Source organism: Mastigoproctus giganteus, chromosome 6, assembly GCF_048544385.1.
Source record: "Mastigoproctus giganteus isolate SK-2022 chromosome 6, ASM4854438v1, whole genome shotgun sequence".
Taxonomy (NCBI): domain Eukaryota; kingdom Metazoa; phylum Arthropoda; class Arachnida; order Uropygi; family Thelyphonidae; genus Mastigoproctus; species Mastigoproctus giganteus.
The window spans coordinates 92,775,619-92,797,936 of NC_143580.1; positions in this window are offsets into that span (position 1 = coordinate 92,775,619).

Here is a 22,318-nt window from a genome sequence, read left to right on the forward strand (position 1 = left end):
ATAATCGAAAATCTTTTATAATATTGAAACAAAACTCCAGCTGTCTAGAATATGCTAGAATCATCTAGAACAATGTTATACCACATTTAGGTGTCTTCTACATCTTTTTTGGAATATTATCAAATATTCTAGAAATTTCTTAAATATTATTTAATGTTTTTTGATTTTACACATAATAGAAAATACTGTTATAAAAATTGTTAAACAAGTTGGTTCTGTTTTAATAAAAACTTTGAAAATTAATAAAAATGAAATTAATAGCAAGTGCTTAAAAACGGTACTCACCTTGTATAAATCTTCAATAACTTTATTGGTAGATAGTGGCTAAATTTATGTTGGAAGATGCGTTAAAAAGAACTAAGGCGGAGAATGGGGTGAAAATATTTTAAACAGATTTTAAAATGAGCGCAAGTAAGTAGAGGTGCATATCTCCAATCCTTGGTTGTCATAAAGAGGTTAAAGAACGCAAATGAAAAAAAATGAAAAAAAAGAAGACTGGTGATGCTAATAGTCGTTACGAGGGACTTTCGTTGAATAAAACGTCATCAGTTGGCAAATGGGAGAGAAGTGAGCGCGTGTTGTATTTAAAGTTTATCTAAACTCTCGTGATGCTCTTTTTGACACGTGGGAACTTTAGCCGCGAGAGGTTACAGGCCGGTGAGAGGTTGAAGGGAAGTTTAGCGTTAATATTATTGAAATCGGAATGGCGTCGGTACCATTCGATGGTGAGGGCTTCATATTGAAGAATTCTGTAGCTCGATCTAAGTATAATAATGGTGATGGCAGAGTCAACAAGGGGAGTGTGGTTGTGGGTTTTAGCGTGGATTGTTAACTCAGTGCAGGATTGACTTGTCCTGAAACTGTTGAAGTGGTAGTATGCGCGAGTATTGGAAGTTGTGGAAGAACCAGATTTGGTGGTAGTACTGCCGATGTAACAGGTGTCGCAGTTTGGTGGGAATTTTATGAGATATATTATATTATTGAAATCGTTAGATATATTATATTATATTATTATGAGATATATTATATTATTGAAATCTTACCCTCGAAATCGCAAAGAACAACCAGATTAATTTTCTCAATCTTACTATTTATACAACAGACACAAATTTAAATACAAAGATTTTTAGGAAAAACACGCACACCGGTAAATATCTACATTTCACTTCACATCATCCCCTTAGTACGAAAAAAGCCGTCCTACACAGACAAATCTACAACGCTATCAAATTCAGCCCTTCACAAAGCGATCCACACAATGAACTTCAATACCTTACTGATAAATTCATAGACAGGAGCTACCCCCCTCAACTCATCCAACATACAATATTCACCGTTAAAAACAGTATTAATAACCCCACCAGACACAGTAATAAGACAAATACTCGCATAGTTCTCCCTTATCATAGTGAATTCACAGCACAATTCCGGCTTACATTCAAAGATACCGATATCTCCCTCACTTTCTCTACTTACAATAAACTACATTCCCTATTTAATTCTTATAAAGATACACACAAATATCCCATCAACGATTTCAATAATATAATATATCTCATAAAATTCCCACCAAACTGCGACACCTGTTACATCGGCAGCACTACCACCAAATTCGGTTCCTCCACAATTTCCAATACCCGCGCATACTACCACTTGAACAGTTTCAGGACAAGTCAATCCTGCACTGAGTTAACAATCCACGCTAAAACCCACAACCACACCCCCCTTGTTGACTCTGTCATCATTATTATTAAACTTAGATCGAGCTACAGAATTCTTCAATATGAAGCCCTCACCATCGAATGGTACCGACACCATTCCGATCTCAATATTATTAACGCTAAACTTCCCTTCAACCTCTCACCGGCTTTTAACCTCTCGCGACTAAAGTTTCCACGTCCAAAAAGAGCATCACGAGAGTTTAGATAAACTTTAAATACAACACGCGCTCACTTCTCTCCCATTTGCCAACTGATGACGTTTTATTCAACGAAAGTCCCTCGTAACGACTATTGGCATCACCGGTCTTCTTTTTTTCATTTTTTTTCATTTGCGGTCTTTAACCTATTTATGACAACCAAGGATTGGAGATCTGCACTTCTACTTTCTTGCGCTCATTTTTAAATCTGTTTAAAATATTTTCACCCCATTCTCCGCCTTAGTTCTTTTTAACACATCTTCAAACCTAAATTTAGCCACCATCTACCAATAAATTTATTGAAGATTTATACAAGGTGAGTACCGCTTCCTAAGCACTTGCTATTCATTTTTTAGTCAGATTTATCACGTTATTATAAGATTACTATAATTTCATTATTGTAAAAATGGAATGTGATTCAAAACTTTTATATTGCCCTATATAGATATTATATTGCTACGTTATAATTGTGTTTACCCACCTAGCATTGTCTAGGGATGAATGTAACTTTTACTTTACTTGAATTAAATAAATAAATTTTAAGCGGGAGTGTACATGGGCGGTTTTTGTTGTTGTAATGGAGTCTTAGGAGCATCAGCAACTACGGTCATATTGTTTCGTGTATATTGTCTCTAAATTGTGTGTTCTGAGGTTGATTTTCTCTTTTGCTGGACGAAAAACACAAGTTTCTGGGAGAAAAAACCGTGCACCCGCGCCTGAGACCGACAAACTTAGCCAGGTTATGAAAACGACCCATAAAAATTCCTCCTGTCATCGATGGGACTCGAACTGAAGTCTTTTCCACCCGGTAGTAAATAATAATAATAAAACAATGCTGATTTATACATAAAACAAGAAAACGAATTAGTCACGTATCGACTCGATAAAGTGTACATATATTATATTCTCACCAAAACTTTCTGAACGTACACCAACAGCTGTCTCACTGCAAGTCCGTATTTCAAGATTAAATTAAATTAATTCGCATCAACTCAACTAGATGCGCTAAATTTCTAGGCATTATTATGGGCTCCAACGTATCGTGTACAGATTATATGCAAGTCTTCGTTCAAAAAAGCAATAAAAGCCTTTCGGGCATAAAAATTAACAAGCACGCGTAGAGTAATCAATCAGATTATGAAATAACATTAACTATAATCTTGTAGGATGTTTCGATGTAAATTTTTATATTTAGTTAAATATTCTGGGATAAAATTAGAGAGAGAGAGAGAGAGAGAGAGAGAGAGAGAGAGAGAGAGAGAGAGAGAGAGAGAGAGAGAAAGAAAGAAAGAAAGCAAACACAAATATTATGGTGGTCCTAGGCAGAAGGTAGTGCGTAGACTCTGTGAATGATGTGTGGTATAAGAACAGTTTTCTAACCTTATGCCAGACTTCTAGTGGTGCATTAGCCCACAATGCTTGTAATTTCCTAAATGAAGTGGGCATCGAAATCGTCAGACGAGATTCCTGTTGAACACTTGAGGGTTTCTCTAGATAATATAATGTTGAGAGAGAACCTGGAGTTGTTAACCACCTCCCAAAAACTTACAGGAATTATGAACTGCTGTCCAGGCGAATGCATCTCAGAACTTCCGACGCACTTAAACACTGTCATGAGCAGTGCGACAGCCGTTGTTGATTGATTAGGTTGTGGTAAGCGTTTAGAATCATCAGCAACTTATGCTATATTGCACCTTTTATAATATGTCTATAAATTTCGTGTGTTCAGTAGTCAAAACAGTCAATTTGCTGTTTGTTGTACAAAAAACTCGAGTTTCCGGGGGAAAAAAAAACTGCCCTGGCCCGGAACCAGCTGAATCAGCCACGTTGTGAAAAACACCCATAAAAGTTCTTAGCGTCATTGACGGGTTTCAAACCCAGATCTTTTCCACCTGGTGTGGGGAGGTTACTAACTGCGCTACCCACGAGGACGACGGTCGTTGTAACCTCTTTGTGCTAGGTAGTCATGTTCTTTACTAAGGTTTGCAATCTCCTCTTTTGGATACTCATTTTCAGAAGCGTACAAGCTAATTTTGTGTATTTCAGAAATGGCATGTCTCATTCTGTATACGTGTATATTCATTATGTTATTGTAGCATAATGTAATGTACCTTCATACCCAAGTTTATTGACATTATTAATAAATGCCCTCGTGGGCAGCATGTTGATAGGATCGTCGCCCTCTCCACATCGCGTGGAAAAGACCAAAGTTGGAGTCCCATTGATGAGGGGAAGAATTTTTATCGGCATTTTAAAAACATGGCTGAGTTAGTCGATCTCTGATGAGGATAGCATGGTCCCACCTTCCTCCCGGAAACTCGGGTGTTTTGTCCAGTAGACAGAAAATCGACCTCCGAACACGCGTAATTTACAGACAATATAGGCAACAAAATGTTAATAAATTACTGATTTTTGTAAGCTTTTTTGGATTTTGGGTTTATCATCTTCACTCTATGAAGTTCTCCCCTTCCCCTGTCAATTATTCATTATTATCAGGATGTTAGGTAACTTATAATGATCCTTGAAAAACACATTCATTCTGTCACTGGCATACAGTATTTAATTTTTAAATAAGGGATCTTTAGTCTTGTCTTTTTTTTTTTTTTTTTTTTTTTGCGTGTATGAAGAGTATTTTGTTTTTGGATTCTCTGAAATTAATTGATGGCGCTACGGACGGTTGGCTTGTTAGTTTATGGTTTGCTCGTGTGTATGTATCAGAAATTTTTGATGTGGTAATAATGGTTTCAAATAGTCCTTTTGTAATTTAAAAGAACATGAGTGCTAACTTGGATACTGGGTCGTATTAAAGAACTGAATTTACCGGCTACTCCACTGGTAAGTACTGGCTTAAAAGTTTGTACAGAGTTTAAATTTGCTAAATTTTACTGAAAGTTGAGTAATTTTCTGCTCTAACATTGGCTTTCAAACAAAATTAAGAAAATTACTGCTTTTACATTAATTAGTAATATGTCTTCGAAATGAGCAACCTGTCAACTTGCATAATTAGTCACTGCCATAGAAAATATTTTAAGCTTTTTGCACAGAGCCCAATTTTGCATTTAATATATTTAAACTGACAACAACATTGTCAGTAAGAAATAATTTAAAATGTTATTATTCTTAAAATATATAAAAAAAAAAAAAAAAAAAAGAAAAATCTCTCTTCCCGTGCTTAATCACTCAGAGGACACCATTCTCCCCTTCATCCTAAGGAATCAAACGAGTCCAGGAATAGTGCTTCTCTAATCGTTTTTAGAGATTACAGATCACTCAAAACTGAATTAAAAATATCATTCGGTGGTTTTCAAGAGAGAAATGCAGATTTATTTTTCAGAACTAATTATTTTATACCAGATTTACACCAGTATTATTTGTATTTCTACTAGTACTAGATACGCTGAAATATTAAAAAAAATAGTATGAAGTACGAGTGTAAATGTATGTACATGTGAATGGCTTTGCTGTTTAGTGGAGGTCTAATGGCTCAACGCTTACTTCTGTGTGGCCAGATTTCTGCAATTGGCTTTGTGCTGGCAATAACCATTACTATTTGTAAATCACAAAAAAAAAAAAGTAGCAGCAGTTACGCTAATACGATCAAATGCTTCTTTTGAGGAATTAACTTCGAATAATCGAATCTATCGCCTTCTTGCTTTACCATTAATGCAAAGTATACGTGACAACGTGGTTATCTTAGATTAGGTTTTAGCAGCAGGAATGCAAAAATAAGAAGCGCTCATAAACCGTTTATACGGCTATAAACTAATTAGTCCTTCTCCTTGTCAAAATGAAACGGTTAGGTACATAATTTTACAAAATGTAAACAGCCTTCAGTTTTGTATTTGGCACGGCATCCTTGCTTGTCAATAACGATATATAGTACTTTATAGTAGCGGCGAAAGTCGGAGATAGCTATACATCCCCCCGCAAATTAATATTCCAGGCTAACAAATGTTCGGTCATATTCCAATACCTTACTCGTCAGTTGATTAGATAAGGGACAACGGTTTTCGTGGAAACAGTGAAGAGACATGACAACAGTAATAAACTTGGACACTGTTTTTCAGTGGAGTCACAATCACACTATTTTAAAATTTTAAATATTAATAACGAAAACAGTGTTTGAGTAAAGCAGTTTTAATAATAAATATTGCATGTATACAAATTCATGGGATTATCTTCTTAGTGATGTCACGATAAGCTTATTGTAAATATTTAGAGATATCAGTATTTTGTCTTCCCCTTCCCCCTTCGGTGAAGAACAAATGCGAAAAGTCTGCCTGCTAAGTTAAAGCAGAGTGCGCGTGGTACTTTCAGTACAGTTTCCTCGTTCAAATGAGTCCAGGAATTTACATATTAAATATACAGTACTTAATAAAGCTTTTATAAATACATGATTATTCTTATTAAATCAGCTTATGAATTGCAAAATCACAACTATCACTGTTTTAAATGAGTAAGGACATTTGAGTAAAGCAGTTTCAACAAATTAATTAACTTTTAACTTCTTTTGACTCTGTCTCTAGAAGATTTACGTCCTGTATTGGAGTGAGGCCTCCATACATACGTGTATTTTTTCACAAGAGGGAAATGCAGATCTGTCAGGCTTCCTCTTGTGGTGTCAAACCAAAGGCCAGAACTGTTTGTGTAAGAAAGGCAGCCATTTTTGGCATTAGATCTCACATTTTTTTACGATTATGGTATATGATAATTAGTAATAATTAGGCCAACGGTTGCAAGGAAGCAAACTTATTCTGCGTCAGGCACAAAAAAAAAAAAAAAAAAAAAACCCGAAAAATAAAAAGTTAAAAAGTTAGTCATTCAAACTTTTATTATTTCTAAAAAGTAACCATCCAGCTGCGACCTAAACCGTGTCACTTTAACTGAAATACCCTTTGGGAAGCAACGTATTCCAATTATCACCCGCTGTCCAATGGTGAATTCAAGGAGAATTAATATTTTTCCGATTCCCCAAAATGTTATGTTTGTATTCCTTTGTTCTTGTTTTATCTGCCAACGTGAAAATACTGCTTCATTCATTCTTCTTATTCCTTTTAGTGCCAAAGCACATTTAGGGCTAGAGCCTCAAGCTGCGAACAAATTTAGACTACCTGAGAATAAGTAACATTAGTCTTCTCCTTAGGTGAAGCGTTACTTATTCGAAGTAGTGCAATATCATGGTAACTCGTTGTGAAGGTATTCACAATATGAGATATAACCTAAAACGATGCCACGTTAAAAATTTTCTGTTTACTCAGAAATGGCTGTGTATTATGATGCTAAGCACTTTATATACATAGTCCTTTTAGTGCCTTAAATATATCTATTAGGTTACCCCCGATACATCTAGGCCCTGGCAATCCTTCAAATCCTTCAGCACTCCAAACTAATCAACTTTTCCTTCTTCTGACTCTCTGAAGAAACTTTTTTTTTTTTTTTTTTTTTTTTGCTTTTTGTGAGGAAATACTGTATTTCAATGCAGTACTTTGAGATCTCGGCATCCTTTTATAAAGGGTCCTTTCTGGCAAAGTCCCTATTGATCATACGTAGTACTTCAGCCTTTCTGGCAAGGAACACTGTTATCGTGTGTATACGCTTAGGAATATTCAAATTTCATAAATTGCCAACGCAGATGGCATTTCACTGTCTCAATATAAAGCAACCTACTGTTTAAACATTTGGAATTGGAAACTTTTCTCCAGTACAATAAAAACATACAATTATTGTTTGTATGCTTGTGCGTGATTATTTTATTACAAGAATTTTATTTTCCCTGAGACACTTAAAAAATATTAAAGTTGTAGTCGCTGTCTGTTTCTAAACCTTTCTTGAAGTTCATGATTAATTTTTCGCAACCTGTTATGTTATTTTTTGATCTGAATACTACGTCTGGGCAAAGGTATTCATCCCTTAATTCTATAGACGTTCAGAAGTATGAAATGAGTGCCCACGATAGAAAGCAACACCGATTTAATCATATTTTACTCTCAAATAGCGTTTCGTTCATGTCAATTATACTGCTGTAGGTAAGTTATTTCAATTGTAAGCGCTTTACGTTTAGAAATTTTGGACGGATTGGCTGCTGAAGCCATAGATTTGTTAGTAAGAACACCTGAGATCGGATCTTGTTCCTGAGCGCTAACGCACGTATTAACTGAAAGTTAAGTTCGTAATATAATTATAACAAAACTTGCACTACTTAGTAATTTTCCAGTTCATAATTGATTTTAAAATATTACTAGTCGCTGTATATTGTAGTGAATGCATTATTTATTTCATTTTTGAGAACTGTTATTTTTAGGCACAATGTGAATTGGCTGTACTTGGTAAATGCTCCAGGTATGCAATATAATATTGCAGTTATTCATCTAGAGAGACGGATTTTGGCCATGCATTGACAGTTTTATATTTGGCTTTTCGTATTTTGAAATGTGCGTTGTCGAGCCATGATGCCCATCTAGCATCAGTGGCTGATTCTTGATTTGTTAACTTTTAGTAGAGCTTGTAATAAAATGACCGTGGGACTAAATACAAAATCTTCGGAATACACTATGTTAATTAAAATGGTCCTTTACTTTCAAAAATGGCCCCATTGTTTAATCTAAATATATTTCTTGACTAAGTGTCAGAGTATGAAAAGGCTGATTTCATAGGATACAATATGATATATAATAAAATGATGCATTCATACTAGAAATGATGGAGATGCATTACCCATGCTTAAACAGCCTTTTCATACTCTTTGACATTTAGTCAAGAAATATATTTCTATTAAACCATGCACACCATTAAGCATCTCCCATATTGTGGAGTTATACTTCATAACTGGGTTGTCATTATTGCAAAAGGGTACCTGCCCACCCACCGATGACGAAGCCAACTAGTTTCGAAACGGTCCCGTAAGGGGGTACTTTATGCTGCCCGAAGTTTCCGAGAATAGGTAACAACAGTCAACCCCACTGGTGATTATTCTCTTGGACTGCGATGCAACCTTCCTATATTTGTTCAGAACTTCCTACGTACTAGATGGTTTCAAGTTCAGTACCAACATACCCTCTCCACAACGTACATACATGAAGGAGTACCACAGGGATCAGTACTGAGTGCCACTCTGTTTGCTCTTAGAATAGATTCCATCACCAATCAGCTTCCAAATACAGTTGAGACCTACCTTTATTCAGATGATCTTTCTATCTCCTGCCATTCCCAAAACATGAGGTCTATTGAACGGCAGCTCCAGATATCACTTAATAAAATAAAACAGTGGGCCAGCCTCAATGGCAATCGACTCTCGCAGCAGAAAACAGTTGCCATCCATTTTTGTAGACAGCGCAAACTTCATCCGGATCCCGAACTTCAAATTTATGTCTCCATCCTGGTCACTAATAGCATCAGATTTCTAGGATTAACCCTTAATAACAAGTTAAATTTTATAGACCATATTAAAAATGTACGTACTTCCCGTATAAAAAAGATATGACTCAGAGCTTTATCCTCCCAAACATGGAGCGCATATTGTACATCTCTGCTTCGGCTATATCGGGCATTAATCAGATCCAGTCTTGATTATGGAGCTTCCATCTATGATTCAGCCAGATTTAGTGCTTTGCGCTGGCTTCAACACAGTGCTTTGAGACTTTCACTTGATGCTTTCAGAACATCACCAGCACATAGTCTCTACATTGATGCCCATGAACCCCCACTAACTATACGTAGGAAAACACTGTTATTGAAGTATGCTGTCAAGATACAAAGCTGTGCCAATCATCCGACTTATTCATACCTGTTCAATCCACCATTAGAAAACCTTTTCAGAAATAAACCACGCATAGTAAAGCCAGCTGGTCTTCGCCTTCTTGAACTGATGCAAATTTGGCATGTTTCCATGCATTCCGTACAACAGATAACTTGTACTCAACCACCATGGGTACCACCTCCTATATCGACCTGTGACACTTACCTCTCTCAATGGGGAAAGAACATTTTACAAACATCAAACAACTTCACGAAGCTCACACTCAAAGATACATTGACTTTAATCCAGACGGCTCTAAATATAATTCAAACGTTGGAGCGGCTGCAGTGTTTTCAAATACCGTTATTTCAGCATCCCTGCCATCTTAATTCAGTATATTCTCAGCTGAATTATATGCAATCAAACTAGCTTTACAAAATCTCTTCTGACTGTGCTTTAAAACCTGTTATTTAAACTGAATTCCCTCAGCTCAATATTGGCTTTATGTAACTCCTTAGATAAAGTACGCCCTGTTCTAGACGAAATAAAAAGCATATTACTACAAATTGAAGAACGCCATCAACTGGTCACCTTCTGCTGGATTCCAGCTTATTCTGGCATTTCGGGCAATGAACTGGCTGATAAAGCTGCAAAAAATCCAACTACCTTAGACTTAACTAATATCCCTGTTCCGTCATCAGACTATGCATTAACCATTCAGGCTGCATGCCTATCAAAATGGACAGCAATATGCAATCTCAAATTAATAATAAACTCTTTCAATTTAAACATAAATCAAAAATTTGGCGCTCCAGTGTCCGCACATCAAGACGAGAAGTAGTAGTCTTTTCAATGGCAAGAATAGGTCATACCCATCTTTATTTACTCAGAGGAGACGATCCACCACAGTGTCCACATTGTTATATAAATCTGACTGTTAAACACATTCTCATTGACTGCCCTTACTATGAACAAGACTGAACTTCAACCCTGCTATCACTGGTTAATCTTGGTATTCCAATGACTTTAGAGAATCTCATTGGAGATGATGCAGATATTTCCGAATTTTTCAACTTCTTAAAGCAAACTGGACTTTTTAATGAATTCTGAATTTATGGAACTTTCTCATTTCCTTTTATAATAAAGTGAATAGGCGCATTATAGCCAAAGTAGCTCATGCGCCATCAAACCCCCATATCAACAACCCACTGGGGAAGCGTTGCCTATTCGAGGAGTCTGAGTTTTTGAGTAGTGTGAGTTGAAGCAGTTACTGTCTCTTTAATTCTTCTACAGTTTCTTTTCTTCTTCTTCCTCCTCACCTACAATAACTTTCCCTCTACTTTTTTTGCCTTTCTAAGTCTAATTGAGACAAGGATAGTAGAGTTATTATCCCACACGTATATAACCAGCTTCGAAACGGTGGCGTCTGTGTGGTGGTGCCCTTCTGAAAATAAGTAACAGTAGTCCTCTCTACCAGAGAAGCGTTACTTATTCGAAGTAGTGCAATACCTAGGCAACTCGTTGTGAAAGTATTCACAATATGAGATATAATAAAACGATGCATGCATACCACCTGGATAGTTGACATGATGGGGATGCATTACCCACGCTTAAACAGCCTTTTTAGTGGCCTCATTATTGGAAATTTTTAGTACTGCTCAACTTATTTATTTTATATTATTATTTTAGTTATTTATTTATTTTATTTTATTTATTTATTTTTTTTTATGGGTCGAAGCAGTTAACATTGTTAGACGTTAGTACGTTGTCCCTTTTTCTGGAAAAAAAGGGAATACGAATTCTATATACCTGACGGAATTCGAACACAGCCCCTTTTTTCACCGTGTGGAAGAACAGTTATTTTTGTTGAATTTTAAGAGCATCAGCGCTATTGTCTGTACAAGTGTGTTGCCAGACTGATTTGTACATTGTGTGGACTGACAAACCCGGAATAACACACGGGGAACACTACTTCCTCCGGTCGATATCTGCCTCAATTGAAGATAAATTTACAAATTCAACCACTCATAGACAAGAATCGAACCCAGTCCTCTGCCATCTAAGTAAGAAATGGAGAAACCGCTTAACTGTCACGGATGGCATAAGCTATTGTAACCATTGAGAATAGAATTGATCTTCGAAAACGAGACCAGGTCGCTTTATCAGTCATTTAAAGTGAAAAAAGTACAAATCTGTCAGCCCCCCCCCCCTCTTTCTCTCTCAAATCTTCTTGGTGTGGCTATCGACTTGGTAGTATGACAGTTTTGTCATAGATTTTAAACATACGAGAAAATTTCATGCGAATCTGATACTCTCGTTATCGTCATAAATCACCGTATCGAATCAATTAATGGATCATATACGGACTTCCGAAAAATGTATTAATACATCTTTAGTACTCAACAAGGTCAATGAAATGCAGATAATCGTGAAAAAGTCTTATTATTTTTAATAAATCGGTCAACTACTGAGTGCTGGGCACTCAGGATGAAGGGTCACTAGTCAGTTATGAATGCTCGTAGCGTAGTATCTCAAATAAAGAGCTTTATGGTAACTGAAAAAAGTTTCTAGTACCCCGGCTTGGCCTAAAACTGAGGAACTAACGAAAACGTTGTCTTTCCAGTTGTTGTGAATGGCAAGGGTGGGAGAAGCGACTCCGACTTCTCCCACCTGAAGAAGTCGGAGTCGCTTCTCCCCTGCGCTTCCCCACCACTTCATCTGTGAAAATTGTTAAAAAATACTTGTCGTCGCAAAATTTATAAATGACCTTTATAGAATTATTAGCTAACTACTTTGCAACCTTTTTGGTCGCCAAAAGGAGAGTTACTTAGTACAAAGAAGCGCGCTATCGAAGGGCAATAAAAAATTTTTATTTTAAATTTTAACACAAGAAGTAAATGATAGATTTCAATCGGAATAGTTTTCCCTTGATAAGCATCGCATAGCTGTTAAAAGTGTAAAGTGTGTTTGGGGTCAAACGGCACCAGGGGTTTCTCCCATCCCCGCCTAGTTTACATTGTCGTGTGATACAGTACGCTGTAAAGGCCAGAGATTTAAAAGTAAATGGATATTGTACATTAGTAGTGTAGTGTACCGTTGTTCTTCTGCCCATTTAGCCGCCAGGCCTCTGCTGTGGCCAGATGTTGCACACACTTTGCCCCGTGGAGGCAGACCAGGTACACCAATATTTTAAATAAGTACTCTGGCAGGTCCTGACACCTAGTTTCCTGAGATTTCAGTGGCTAGGACCTAAAAAAAAAAAAAAAATTAGATAAATAAAAAGAATTAAAAATAACTAAGTAAAAATAAAAAATTTGAGAGGTGATCGTGTGGTGGTTGTGCTAGAATTGTGAGGCCGAAAATTGTGGGCGAATCTAATTTAGCTGTAATTAAGTTTGGATGTGTGGGGCTTTCGCTTGCGTGAAGGTAGAGTGGGAGAGAGACTGAAGGCTGGGGGGGCGACAGACAGAAGAATGGAGCCGATAGGGAGGAAGGTGACTCCAATATTTGGTGGGGCATGCCCATGTCCTACCAGAAGGGAAAGTGTGGGTGGCAAGGGGGAAGGAGACAGGGGGACCGTCACCTCCCCCCGGCCAGGGAAAGGAAAGAAAAGTGGGCCAGGCAAGGGCGCCTGGTCAGATCGCTAATAAGGCTAGTGTGCAGAGAGGCTCTGCAGTTTCTTCAGTCGGTGGAATGTCATTTCTGGGACATTGTCCCGTCCGAGGTTTCCAAAAGTTCAGTTTATTTTGTAGCCATTCATTGGTTAGGATCCCATCCGAGATTATTTAGTCCAGTCAGTTTGGATGTGCACTTGTGATTTTATTTTGGTCCTTCAGCTATGAAGTCGGATCCCTGTGGGTTTGATTTGTTCTGGTGGTCCTTAGTGGTGTCAAATTGTTTTTCAGATTATGGGCAGCTTTGATGGGTACTTGCATTCTCTTCATTGCGGTGGTTGCGGCTGAGGGAAGGTCCGTCTTCTGCTGAAGAGGCCCTGAGCGAATTTTGTTAGTGCTTTGTAGCCGTCTTCTTCTTCTAGGATGAGGTGTTCCTGGTTTTGCAGTGTGAATCGAATTTCAGTGATGAGCCGGTAGCGTAGATCTTGATACAGATGACAGTGATACTTGAGGTGCTCCCATGTTTCTGTTTGGCAGCAGTGGCAGAGAGGAGTGTCACTGAGTCGGAAGCCTGATAACTTGTGTCTGAATGCAACTTGTCCGGTGAGTAGGTATGTGACCAGAAGTCCTGAAGAGAGCCAGTGGGGATATTTTGAATATACTGTCTGAATTGTCAGCACGAATTTCCGGGTGATTTCGCCTTTGAATTTTCCCAGCGGGTTTGCCAGGTCTGTTGAAGATGCAGTGTGAGTCGCTTCTTTTCCATTTTAGGGTCACTGGCTAAGTCAATCGTGTAGTTCAGGCAGGTGGACGTTTTTCCTTTGTTGAGGTGGTGTAGGATTCCGCGACGAACGATCTCCAGGTCCACGGGGAGGGCACCCATAAGGACCTGCAGCGCGTGAGTACTCACCGTCCTGCAGGCTCTGGAGATCGTTAGCAGGGTATATTTTTGTATCGTCTCGAGTTTTCTCCTGTTCACCGCGGTAGTCGCTTTGTGGTACCCGACTCCGGAGGCATATGAAATGGCTGGCAAGGGTCCTTTTCCTCAAGCGCCAGTCCTTTCGGGTGACTCTTGCAAAGAGTGCAGAATAATTTCTGATTTTATTCCTGATGTATGTCAGATGTGGTGTGAAGGATAGATTCCTATCGAGCATGACTCCCAAATGTTTTAATTCCGTTGCGAGTTTGACGGTTTTCCCCTGGACTTTGATTTGGGGAGGCCTCCTAATATCTAGGGGTCCTCTGAGTAGGACTGAACATGTCTTGGTTGGAGAAATTGTTTGTTGTTGTCAGCCCAGTCTTGCAGGATAGTGACTGCTCTATTTGCGGAGTTCTCTAATTGTGCTCGGGAGTCCTCAGCAAGCATCAGAATAAGATCGTCTGGTTGTGGTTGCGGCGTTAACAATATTTTCCAATGCATCTACAGTGGAGTGTCCTTTTCTGACCCGAACTGATTTCGCGATTGAAGGCCTGCGTTTGAGTAGTGAGTTTCTATCCGATTTCGTAGGTGTTCCATCAGTTTGCTCAGTACGGACAGTAAGGCTAATGGGTCTGTAGGACCCCGGGAGATCCTGCTGCTTTGTTAGATTTTTGAGGATGAGCCGAAGCTTTCCCTTTTCCAGGTATGTGGGAAATAGCCTTCTTTTAGGCACTGGTTAACTAAATTTAGTATTTTTTCTGGGATAGTCAACTGCCTTTTTTACGATTTCCGGCTCTAGTAAGTCTAGGCCTGGTGATTTCATGTTTCTTAGTTTAGCGGCTGCAATGTCCAGTTCGATCCTAGTAAAGGGCTCCTCCCCTTCGATTGTTGTGTAGGTACTATTTCTTAGGCAGAACGATGTTTGTTCTGGGGTGGTTGGATCCAGGTGTTTCTGGAACATGGCATCTAGGATATTGTTGATGGATTCCTGCCACGTTTTGGCAGGAATCCATCAACAATATCCTAGATGTGGCTTCTTGGTTGTGAAGATGACTTCGCCTCTGGTGAGCTTATTTGTGGACACTCTGTAGACCACTCCCCAGGGGTTGTCGTTTCCAACTGTGGATACTAGGTGCTCCCAGGAGCGTTGTTTTCGTTCACGGATCTTTGCTGTATATTGATTCCTGGCCGTTCGGTACTGTTGTCGTAGTGCTTCCACCTCTACCGCAGGCCAGCTACGCCTGGCACGTTGAAAATTTTTTCGGCAGGTGTTTACCACACGTCTGAGTTGTAATTCTGGGGACCACCAGGGAACAGCTCCAGGAGTAGGTTTTTTCCGCTTTATGGAATTGTTTGCTGCACCTGTGATAAGCTTGACAATTTTAGCTTGGTGTCTATCTGGGTCTAGTCCTGTGTCAAGTGCTTGAGCAGCTGTACGTAATGACTCCTGGAAGAGAGGCCAGTCTGACTTCTCAACAGCGTATCTGTGTTGCATTTGTGTGTGTACCGTTTGTCTATTTGGGTTCCGGTTTAGTTGAAAGGTAATTGTTCGGTGATCAGATGAGTTCCAGTCTTCTCTGACAGTCCAGAATGCAATGTGGTCCGCTAGAGATCTGGTAGCCAAAGTAACATCAATCGTGGCCTCCCACATCGTGTTTGAAAATGTTGGTAGGTTGTTTGGTTTGTTAAGGATCATATAGCAACTTTTTGCCAGATACTCCTCCAGGTGTTGTCCATTTACCGCGCCACGTCGCTCCGGGGTTTCACTAAACCACGCTGGCGAACGGCAGTTTGTATCGGCGCCCACTATGATTTTAGCGTTCGGGAATTCCTCCAGAACATTTTGCAGGTAAGTTATGGCTGGGAGGATATCTTCTCCTGGCCGACAGTAAAGTGATACTGCATAAAATTCGCCCAGTGCAGTGATAATGTGGGCACATACAGCCCATGAGAGACAATAACTTGTGATTTTGGTGACACTGTAGTCTGGATTTCTGATTAGAATGGCTGCCCATTGCGTTTCGTCGTCAGTTTTGCACGATTTTATACTTCAGAGGATATCCCCTGACCTTCTTACTGTGCGTATATGGTTCCTGAATGAGCAGGATATCCAGGTTTTCCTCGTTTGCTGTCGTGGTCAGCTGCGCGGCAACCGCCTTGGACCTCTGGACGTTTAATTGTGCAAATAGTAACACTGTTATTATATGGTCTAAGATGTGTACCCATAATCGAGTGTCAGTTGGTATGTACTCCTTGCTTTTTGGTATATAGAGCACTTATTGTCCCTGATGGAGTGATCTGCCTGCAGCTTTTGTGATTTGCAGTTTGCACACATAGGTGGTTTGTCCTTGTTTGGGCATGATTTAAATTCGTGGCCTCGTTCAGTGCCAATGGCCACATGTAGGCTGGGTTTGGGCACAGGTATGTTTAGTGTGCCCAAAGCGGCCAAATCTAAAGCGTTTGGGTACAGACACATGCAGTTTATAAATACTCTATTATGCTGGCTGATGGTTTTCCACGCAGCTGGCTATAGTTCCACGACCCAATTTCTGACCATGCCTGATCTGGATTTCGTTTGATGTTTTGGTATTATTAGGCTTGTGGGTTCCATGTCTGGGTGATCTCGCTGGAGGTTTCTTGTATAGAGTTCATCCTGCTACATTTCTGGGGTCAGATCTTTATCGGTGTCGTAGATTACGATGCTCGGTCCTCTTCTTTTTGGTGGCGCTGCTTCCAGGCCAAGGGTTTGAATCTTTGGATTTGTAATTATCTTTTTAGCATCCTCTGCTGTCTGTGTCTCAATTATCACACCTATATTATGCGTTTTGCGGACCGACTTGATTTTAGTCATCTTTAGATCGCCTGCGAGGTTTGTAATGACAGTGCTTTTTACCTCTTCGTTTGTGGGATGTTTCTCTGTGGAGGTTTGTCGGAGGATGACCAAATATGGTGTTGGTAGGAGAGTTTTTCGCTTGGGTATGTTTTCTGCCGTTAACATTTGCGGTTCTTGTGTTTTGGTCCTCAGCGTGTCGGAGTAGGACGAGGTGCGCTGTGGCATTCCTTTCTCCCTTCCTTCCTGATAGGCTTTCAGTTTGGCGTTTGCGATTTCATACTTTGATTGACTGTCAAAAAGTATTGTCTCTAGTTTGCTCCATATGGTGACTATGTCGGGGTGAAGCACTGTTATTCTATTTATTTGTTCTTTGAAGAGTGTTTCGAGTGCCGTTCGGAGCACAAGTATTTGTTGGAGAACAGAGCCCTCAGGGATGTTAGGGTCTAGGACATGTTTGTCCTGTTTTTTACTATCACCTGCCAGGTCTATCTGTGGGAATGCAGGATCTTGCTGCTCTTTTTGCTCTGCCTGGCTACGCGTCTCCCTCTTGTTCTTGCGTTTTGGTGCTGGGGTGGCCTTCACCTTGTCTGGGCTTTCCTGCAAGTCCAAGCCGGCTGGATCGATTCCCGGTCCCATTTGGGCATCTGCAGGTGTTTTTTCCTTCAATATTTCTCGGATTTTCCGGATAAGCGGAGAAACTGCGGATTAGCGGGTGCTGGGTCAGCAGTTTGGAAGGACTGTCAAGATGATGATGAGTGGAAGTTACCACAAGTCTGTAGCTATAATAGTAGCTGAGTTACAGCTGGCATCAGATTTGGGCTATCCCTCACTGACACAGATGTGTGTGTCGGGGGGGGGGGACAGCCAAGTTAAAAAATGTTCCCAGAAGAACGGAGCAGATTTTTCTGGGGGTATTTAAGGGAGCTGGAGGCGTTCATCATCAGCCATTTTTAATCCACTGCAGGATGAAGGCCTCTCCAGCAACTTTCCAGTTCCTTCTGTTTTGAGCACTGGCCATCCATTTACTACCCACAAACTCAACTCATGAATTTCATCTATCCATCTCCGCCTTTGTCTTCCAGGTTTTCTTCTAGCTCCTCTTGGGTACCATTCTGTTATTTTCTTAGTCCATCTGTCATAATGTCTTCGAGATATGTGTCCTGCCCAAGACCATTTTAGTTCTTTAGTTTTGATAAGAATGTCCTTTACTTGAGTTTGCTGCCTAATCCATGTGTTTCTCTTCTTATCTAACAGTCTGATTCCCAATATAATTCGTTCCATTCTTCGCTGTGTAGTTCTCAGCTTCTCTTCCATTCTTTTGGTGAGTGCCCAAGTTTCACTTCCACAAGTCATGGTGGGGAGTATACATTGGTTCATTATTTTACGTTTCAGACAAACTAGGATATTGCTCTTCAGTATGTGACTATATTTCCTGAATGCTATCCATCCAAAATTTATTCTTCTCTTGACTTCCAGCTATTTATCATTATCAGGGCTAATAACTTGTCCTAGATAAGTATCTGACTCCACGTTTTCAATTGCTGCTCCTTCAATCATTATTTCTCTTTCTGTGCATACTTGTTCATCATTAGTTTTGTTTTAGCCATATTCATCTTTAGTCCAAAATCCTTACTAATTGTGCATAACTGATTAAGATTTTCCTCTAATTCTTTGGGATCATGGCTTATGACCACAATATCATCTGCAAATCGTAAATGGTTTAGGTACTCTCCGTTCACATTGACTCCTTTCTGCGACCAGTCTAATCTTCTGAAAGCTTCCTGAAGGGCAGCAGTAAACAGCTTCGGAGATATTGTGTCTCCATGTGGAACTCCTTTCTCAATTTTAAATATCCTACTGTCTTTGTCTAGTCTAAAAAAGGAGGTAGAACTCTCATATTTTCTTCAAAATCATAATATGCGGGGTATCTATGCCTTGTCTTTCCAGTGCCTGAAGCATTTCGTTATGATGTATGGAGTCAAATGCCTTTTCATAATCCATAAATGCCAGGCATAATGATGTTTTATATTCATTTGCTTTCTCCATTAGCTGTAATATTACTTGAAGGTGATCCATAGTTGAGAATCCTGTCCAAAAGCCAGCTTGCTCTTTCGGGTGTTCTCATCAAGTATTCTTTCTAATCTGTTAGTAATGACCCTTGTGAACAACTTGTAGATGTGGGATAAGAACATAATTGGTCTATAATTTCCAATTTCTGATTTATCTCCTTTCTTATGCAGCAAAACTATGATTGCATTATTCCACTGCTTAGGCGTCACACCTTTTCTAATACACTTTGTGAAGAGCCTTGCCAGTTTTTGTGTTATGTCTCTTCCTCCCAATTTTAACAACTCTACAGTAACTTCATCTTCCCCTGGGGCTTTCTGATTCTTCATTTTCTCACAATGCATGTTCTACCTCATCAGGAAGAATATCGGGTATGTCGTATGTGTTGCTACTTTGCAATCCATCTTCCCACTGCTGGCATCATTCCCCTGCTCCTTGTATAATTCTCAATAGGAGGCTTCTGCTATTTGAATTATGCCTTCTCTGCTGTTTATAAGTACAACATCGCTATTCTTCAGTTTCAGTATCATTTGTCTTTTTGTATTACTTCTACTGGCTGTTAATTTAAATTAACAGTTCATGGCTGTTAATTTAAATCCTTTGTTTTCCCTTAATGTTTGTTCTACTTTTCTTGTGTAAAATCTTCTTATGGCTTTGCATAACTCAATATACTCAATTTTCTCCCTGTCAGTGTTGTCCTTGCTCTTCATTTGACGTCTTCGATTCATCATAACAAGTGTTTCTTGACTAATTTTTTTCTTCTTTGGATTTCTTTTTCCCTATAGGTTTCTTGGGCTTTATCACTTCCAGAAAGTTGTAATATTCCTCGTCAATATCTTGGTCCTAAGCAGTCTGCAGAAGCTCAAACTTGTTTTTAAGTTCCAGTACATACTGCTTTTTCTCCTCCTCTGTTATCTCAAAAACCTTTGTATTATTTACTAGAGTCAGTTTTTTCCTTTCCTTTCCTACATTTATATCAAGTGTACATCTTTCCATTCTGTGATCACTTCCAACATTTACCTTATTCAAGGGCGCCTCCGTAGCCAGGTGGGAAGGAGCAATAGTTCGTAGCACACGTTTCTTGATTAGACCGGGGTTCGAGCCCGTCACCACCAAATACGGACGATGCGGAAAGGTCAGGGAATGACCACCGCATATTCCCGGAGCAATATGGCCTTAGTTGCTAATGCTCCTAAAAACCAAACAACAAACTTTATTCAGGACGGTAACATTATTCACAATATATCTTCTGTTAGTGAGGATGAAATCGATTTCATTAGTTGTTAATCCATTTGGACTCTTCCATGTCCACTTTCTGTTCACCCTTTTCTTGAAAAAAGTGTTCATTACTGACAGTCCTTGAGATTCTCCAAATTCGACAAGTTTTTCACCTCATTCATTTCTTTCACCAATTCCAAAATTTCCTATAGTTCCCCTTTCTGCGCCGTTTTGTCTTTTTCCAACCATAGCATTGAAGTAATAATAGTGTAGTGATAATAGTCCCCCATAATAATAGTGTAGTGGGTTTTCTGCCCATCTGGAATACTCAATTTCGGTGTGCATTTCTTCAACCTCTTCACCATCATGGCTCGGTGTTGGTGCATAAATCATTATAACCTTTAGCGTGTACCTCTTAGAAATCTTGAGTATTAGTCTTGACACCCTTGGTGATGTACTTTTGGATTTCAAAATGTTTTTTATATCTTTATGGATTAGAAAGCCAACTCCAACTTCGCTTCTTTCACTGTTTTCATTTGTGTACAGCAGATTTCCACTTGATAAACTTATAAGTGATTCATTTCTTCTTCTTGTTTCAGCCAAACCGATGATATTCCAATTCACATTTTCTAATTTCTTTTCCAGCTCTTGCATCCTGTCTTTACGGATGAGCGATCTTACGTTGTAACAGGCCAAGTTCAGTTTCCGTGCATGGCAGCCTGGTCGTACCCAGAGATTCTTAGCACCCTCTGCTTACACTCTGATCCTCTGGGTGCCGTAAGAGGAGGAGTGAGGACCATTTGTTTCTTCGTGATGTCATATGCTGGAGGGTTTGGTCTTTTCCTCTTCACGCTGAATAGGCGTTTTGATGAGAACCACTCTACACGTTCGTTGCCACTTAAGTGACGTAACAGGGCTTACCACCGAGAAGGTGTGCATGAGTGGATTTTAGGGAGGCAGGCCAACCGGACTTCTCCTAAATCTTCTGTATTAAGGAGATATTGAATCCATCAGTGTTTTAGGCTGAGTGTCTGATAACACACAGGATACCTGTTCCCCTCTAAGCCCCTGAAGGCGTTAGCGACACTTATATTTGCATAACTTAAATACCTTACAATTTGAAACCAAAAACCATGTAGAGGCTATGGTGGGGGGGGGGGGAGTCACTAAAAACATGTTTTTAAGTTCATTTTACACAATTGAAGTCACAGTTTGTTGGAACAGGCTTCCAGCTCGGGTTTACACTGGTGGCACCCTTCCCAGTCAAGTGCAGCGTACTAGCGTGGCCACGCTAGTACGTTATATCGGCGCCTTTCTGCCAGCCACATGGTGACCAGTGCAGTCTGGCAAACAAAGGATAAAGATACTAACGCTAGTAATCTGCTAAATTCCCAATAGAATGTTCAAAATTTCTTACCAGGAGATCCTCTAAACAGCATCTTTGAAGGAGACTACAATTTAAAACTTAAACTGTGGTTTAACCACATATTTAAACAGAACTTTTACGGAGCGTTGCGACACACGTCCACGATGGTTTGGCGGCCATATTTCTTCAACGTACTGTGTAACAACGTGGCGAAACTGAAGTTTATGAACGTCCATAATTCAGCTTTGCCTTAGAAGTTTGTCACAAAAATAACATCAGTCAACTCGCCAACCCAATAGAAATCCAGTGGACTTGATATTTTAACATAAATATCCAAATACACCACTAAATTTTAACATTTTGAAGAGCACTGAAAACACGTGCGTCAGGCCAGTAATTGCTCAGCGCCACCTCCTAACGCATAGCTGTTGTGATTTTTTAAATTTTTAGCTCCATTAGCGATGGATATAGAGGGGAGTCGACATGAAAATTACTCACATTTTCCTCACTGGTAACGCCATTTTTAAATCTTAAACCTACTTGTTGACTCTTTCAAAACAGTGTATAATAAGCTATAGGTTGTCGACAACATTTTTGCCCCCTCCCATTTCTCAGACAAATTTTTATCAACAATAATCAATATGGCGT